This window comes from Chaetodon trifascialis, chromosome 19 (genome assembly GCF_039877785.1).
Source record: "Chaetodon trifascialis isolate fChaTrf1 chromosome 19, fChaTrf1.hap1, whole genome shotgun sequence".
In the NCBI taxonomy this organism is placed as follows: domain Eukaryota; kingdom Metazoa; phylum Chordata; class Actinopteri; order Chaetodontiformes; family Chaetodontidae; genus Chaetodon; species Chaetodon trifascialis.
The window spans coordinates 21,586,475-21,592,480 of NC_092074.1; positions in this window are offsets into that span (position 1 = coordinate 21,586,475).

Sequence of the window (6,006 nt, forward strand, 5' to 3'; positions counted from 1 at the left end):
GGTTTGAAGTCAAGATGTGTTAATGTGGAGGAATCGTGGCCCACATGGAAAGAAAATGTTTCGGCTTTGGCCACAAGTCAAAATAAAGCTCCTCTATACTGTGTTCTGGTCCAGAGAATTCATTTAAAGAAATATGCAGTACTGGAGGAAGTATTCAGATCCTTTACTGAAGTAAAAGTACTACTATCACACTGTAAAAAGGTACGAGTCTTGCATTGGTAATACTACTTAAATAAAAGACCCTCTGTGTGGTTTTATTTATATATAATGTACAAAGAGCCGCTCAAAAATCCTAAATGTTTCATGTTCTGTCAGTGAAAGAGCGACTGTAGCCTACTTTACATCACTGTGACATGAGCAGGAAAGTAATAAGAGCCTTTGCTGTGGTTACGAGTCTGCGCTGATGCAATCAACGTTTGGGTCAGCCAAGTTTTCACTTCGACAAACGCTTTTCAATGCATGCACGCGGGCTGAAGCAGCTAATGCACAGTGGGCTACATGCAGCAAACACTGATCATTGATAATTAGCCCTTAAGTTACTGGAGGGCTGCCAAAGCAGCCAATAAGGGCTGACTCAGCACGGCTGAATCAGACGTACACGCCGTCTTACAGCACGCAGAACAGACAGAAGCCACAGAACTGACCACAGAGCGTCTGTGAATACCTCTGAGGACGCTGCTGTTACCTCAGATGTCAGACGAGTGGAGCTTCTGATGCTCGTGTTGTGACTGAATCGCCTCTGAGCTGATTCTCAGGCTTTAGAAATATGTGATGGTTTACAACCAGCCGCAGATTCTGGTCTGTTAAAAGTACCCAGCGGAGGTTTTGAGCTTTTGGCTTCCACCACTCGACTCTTCTTTTCCCATCTGGGATGGATGTGAGAGGAAGAGGAAGAGAGGTGAGGAAGGAGGCGTTGCTCTGCTGGTAAATATGATGTCGTTTTCCTTTTTAATTCTTCCTTCAATGCCACTTCTTGAATTTAACTGAACATCCACTGATTGTCTGCCTGAAACAGAACTCCTGCTCTCACAGTATTTCAAATACTCTTTGACAGAAACGATTTGCAAACCGCCGACTCCTCCTCAAGCGTCCCGCATTGAAAAGCTGTCAGCTTGCTTCCATTGCTCATTAAATGTGGGAGTGCTGCACTCAGCCACCCAGATCCTGCAACATAATCGCCCTGCGGGTCTTACAGGGGCGACCCGTCATGCAAAGCCGAGCTGACCAAAAGCCTTCAGCTGTTCCACCAGAGACGGTCGGCCCGTCACCACGAGCTCAACGGAGATCACGTTTGTTTTGGCTTCAAAAAACCACCAAAAGCTCCAAGCAGACATGATGATGCATGACCAAAACTCTGTCCAATAAATAAAATATAACTTTGGTTTACAAGCCCGGGTCCTCTTCTAATTGGTCAGTGTGAAGCTGAACGAGCCAAACGAGAAATCTAACTTTCCACTCTGGTCCTGACCAAAGAAAACAAACTGAAGGGTTGATCGCATCCCGAGAATCCTCACGGCATCGGTCGGATCCAGGGTTCGTTCAAACCGCTGACACCAGACGGTCGAGCAGCGCTGATCTGCTGGCCGTCCCGCGGAGGTGACATCACGGCCGGCTGATTGGAGTTTCTGTTGGCTGCTGGAGTTCAGTGCCGAAACACAGGCCTGAAGAATAAGGAGCCACTCGGGGGTGTCGGGTTGCAGGTTTACCCCAGAGCGCGAAGCCAACACTTACAAACAGCAAACTGTCAGCTGGACTGATCGTTCTGCTCGAGAGATGATGAACGAGGTCACTTTCGGAGATCAGATACGTCAGGATGAACTTTAAGTGTGTGAAAAGACTCACAAAGCATTGAGAACGTTCTCCATGTGTCCTGTGCTGACGTGCGTTAACGAGCAGAAAGTTTTATTTTTAACGACCTAAAGCAGCGTCAGAGCACCAGAAGCAGCCAGGTACCGAAATGTTTGCCCCACTTCTTAGGAACTGAACTGCTTTTCAGCCATTGCTGAATTACAGAGACACACTTTAGAGAAGCTGCGATCGATTCTTAAACACTTTGAATGTATGAAATGATGAAGAACAGTGAGAAAATGTGAACGTGCCTTCAGATAATTATCACCTAAGTCTGAAGCTCCTCGCAGCTTCAGCTCATCTTTAAGCGACTTTTACTGCTTTTGCTCACTCTCGCTGCTCTCATGGCGTCGTTTTTGGCTCATTCCTCAAGCTCACAATGTTCTTCTTTGGTATTTTGACGCGTTGCCACCTGTCGCAGCCTTTTTCCAACCCAGCTCAGAAAAAACTGACGAACGCCTGGACGGCTACGCTCCCGTGGAGAAACGATGGCCAGGCTAACGTTACTTTCAGCTGCGGCGCGTTTTATTAGCAGATCAGGAAAGATGTCGACTACAGATCCACCGGGAGAAGTTTCACCTAAACTGGTTTGGAAAAACGATCCACGCAGTTCTAACATTGGAGCATGGAGACATTTTAGAAAATGAAGGTCATGTGGACACTTCTGTATACATAAGGTCAAAGCCACAGTGGAGCATTTCGGAGAAAGAGCCACATGTTTCCTTCAGCAGCTGGTAGAGACCGAATACTGGAGTTAGATTCATCATGTGGACACAAACATGACTCCAAAGGAATGATAGCGTCGAACTGATGGATGTGGAAATAAGCAACTGTTTGTCAGAGGGTTCAATCAATGCTGCCCCCAAGTGGCCAAAAACCCCCAAAAATCAGTTATTGCAGCTTTAAAAAATTCTCATCAACATGACAAATAAAATGTTCCTTCACTGCCAGTTTGATGTGTCACGCTTTGTGAATGAGAAGCAGGACTGAGTGTGAATCCTGGTGTGTGTGTGTGTGTGTGTGTGTGTGTGTGTGTGTGTGTGTGTGTGTGTGTGTGTGTGTGTGTGTGTGTGGTTTACCTGCACTCTGAGGAGGAAACACTCGTCTGCGTCGCCTCCTTTCGTCTCAGACTGAAGCTTCCAGGTCTGCAGCACGTGTCTGAGCTTTGACCTCATGGTCTCGGGGGGCCGCTTCACGGAGCGCCGCCTTCTGAGCGCGGCTCGGTTTAATCCACGCAGGACTGAGAAGGCTGTAAAAAAGCAGCTTGCTTTACAGACAACATCATCTTGTTTCCATATTACTGTGGACTGCGTGAAGGCTGCTTTTCTTGGAAATCCATTTATTAAAAACACTGTCATAAAATCTGGGCTTATAATGCGCTTGTGGTGCTCAAAGCTAAGATTATCACCTTTTAATGTGCTGGAATATTACTTTGGATTATTCAACGTGAATCCTTCTTTCTCACAGCCTCTGACTGTCGGGCTGCGTTACCCTGAGCAGAATAAGTAGATCGACCCCTCCTCCCTGGTTGACGGCGACAGAGCAAAATATACAATCAGCATCTCGTCTGCCTGCTTGTGTGAAACCTCCACTGATTCCATATTTCCCTCATTAGCGTGCAGCGTGCGGGCCAGGTCCATCTGCCTCCCATTAACAGTGGCAGCCAGAGAGGCTCGACTCTCACACAGCCCATGTGAAAGCCTCTATAAAAAGTTTCCCGTTGTTACCTTTGTGTCATGGAAAGTTGTCGTTTGGAGGGGCTCATAACAGGATGTTTCTCCCCCTGAGCAAGCCTGACACCTACTGGTGGAGCTGGGAACAGCCGAGGGGTCAGTGTCAGGGTTCACCAGAGGGGAAAAATGTGAATTATCAGACTGTTTTAAAGAGAAAACAGTGACGACAAGATTAGAAAGTGACCTTACGTGAGCTTTAAAAAAAGCTAAACATCTCATTTCAAGTATAATTTATTCAAAAACATTAAAATACAACTACACTGCCATCCATACTGTCCCCTGACATACAGATGAAGGACGTTAGAGGACAAAATTAGTCTCAATGAAGCCAGGACTTTGGAAATGAAGTGTTTATATATTAACGTATATTAAAAAGTCTTCTTCCAACTCGTCTTTTGCACTCTATCTTGGATATTACACTAATATTACACATATACACATTTTTTGGGTACATATATACGTAACTGTGTATCTTCCTTTAGTGCTACTTCACTTTGTTACATTTTATCACCAGTTTTAGTGTTTTATTCTCATTTGAATATTTGACTGCCTGATTATATATTTGATGTGTGTGTTGCATTTTATTTTGTAATCCTGTATTTTATGACAGTAAAGATGAACCTTGAACCATGAAAGGCCAAAAATGTCGTCAGCTGGAGTGACTTCACTCTAATAAAAGGTGAGAAGAAACATAACTCACTTTCTCTGTGATGATTTTACATGTGAACAGAGCCGCTGCCATTAATCTGTTTCATGTTGATTATTATTCATCATGATTATAAAGTCAGGATTCATGACTGGAGGTCAACAGGTGGTAATTATGAGCCTTGATTAATTCACTGTTATAATTCCTTTGAATTTGTCTGTATTAAAACACGATGATCATAAAGAGAAGGACGTGACTGAGTGGAGGTTTAACGGCCTGCAGACTGACCAGGCTGCAGGATGACTTTAGAAGAGCAGCGGTGGGCAGCCATCTTTAAGAAAACGACCTCGAATCACTGAAGTGGATGGCTGAGACGTTAGCCGTTCTGACACGTGGTTAAACTGAAAATAAAAACAATAAGTGAACAAACAGCAATGAGTTCCTTACAGGACATGAAGCCGTCTCCAGGTGAGAGTCCACTGTTGGATCCAGTCGATGTGGACTGTGACAGCGACTCTGCGATGCAGATGACCATCATCTAATTCAGGGGTTTCCAATGTCTGACACTGGGCTGAGGCGAAACTGAGACGACTAAATACATGTTCTTAGTGACACTTGTAAAAGTTGATATTAGTGGTTTTTGTAATGACTGTAATTCTGCTTTGTCTGACTGATTCGGGTCATCATCGGCTTTAAGTTTCTGGACTGCAGCTCCTGTAATTTGAGGGCAGCGGGGATGCAAACAGTCAGTATCATGTTTCCATGGAGTCAGTCAGTTCGCTGTGGGCTTGAACCATGACTGTGTTTACATTTTAAACACTTCCTGTTTGAAGCGTACCCACTGATGTTCACTCATATCACCTGCGTGGCTAACGATGCTAACGATGCTGCAGCTTCAGGAGTTTGTGTGGTGGGCTTTTAATTCATCAGTAAGCTGACTGATGGATTCTCTGGAGGGAAATGTCAATCAAACAAACGTGTCTGCATGAGAGGTCCAATCAGTCAAAAGGTGAAAACACCTGTGCAGGTAAGGTGCTTCGACTGACAGGATCCAGGCTATATCAAAAAGGAAGCAGTTTAAGGAGGAAATGATGTGAAACTGATCTCTATTTCCTCCAGCCGAGGGGTTTAAACATGAATGAATGTAAATTTGAGGGTCATTTGATGATGATGAGGGTGAAATGACCACAGAGTCCTTGTTTAATCCAGCCTCAGTCATCACGCCGTCAGAAAAAATAAAAAGACATTTCAGTTTCACTCATTCTCCTCCGCCTTTGGACTGAAGGTTGTATGTGAGTTTGTGCTTTCTTGTCAGATTGTGATCCAGTAGAAACAGCCTCTCTGCTCCGTCCTCTGCTGATTGAACCCAGCTGCACGCTCTAATGACTCCTCTCCTTCATCCGAAGGACTCTCTTGAAACATGGTAGCGCCCGCTCTGTGTACTTGTGGCATTCTCTCACTGTTTGATGTCCGTGAGGCTGAGCGGAGCGGCCTGCGGTGCACGTGTTGACCAAACGCAGCGTACATGTGGCGCTGTGACGGGTGATGCAGAGGCCGGCGTTTGGAGCGAGGAGCCCGGCGGAGGAAGGCGCTGTGACGGCGTCTGATGCGCTGTCATGGCGGAGCAATGGACGAGCTGGTCCAGGGCGGAGGCTTTGATCCGTTTCACTGTGGGATCTGCTCCGTCCAAAAGAATCCAAACTCGTCTCTTTCTTGCAGAGAAAGTGAGAATTTCACGCTTTGTTTTTGTGACTTGGTACGAAACACAGAAGAAGTTTG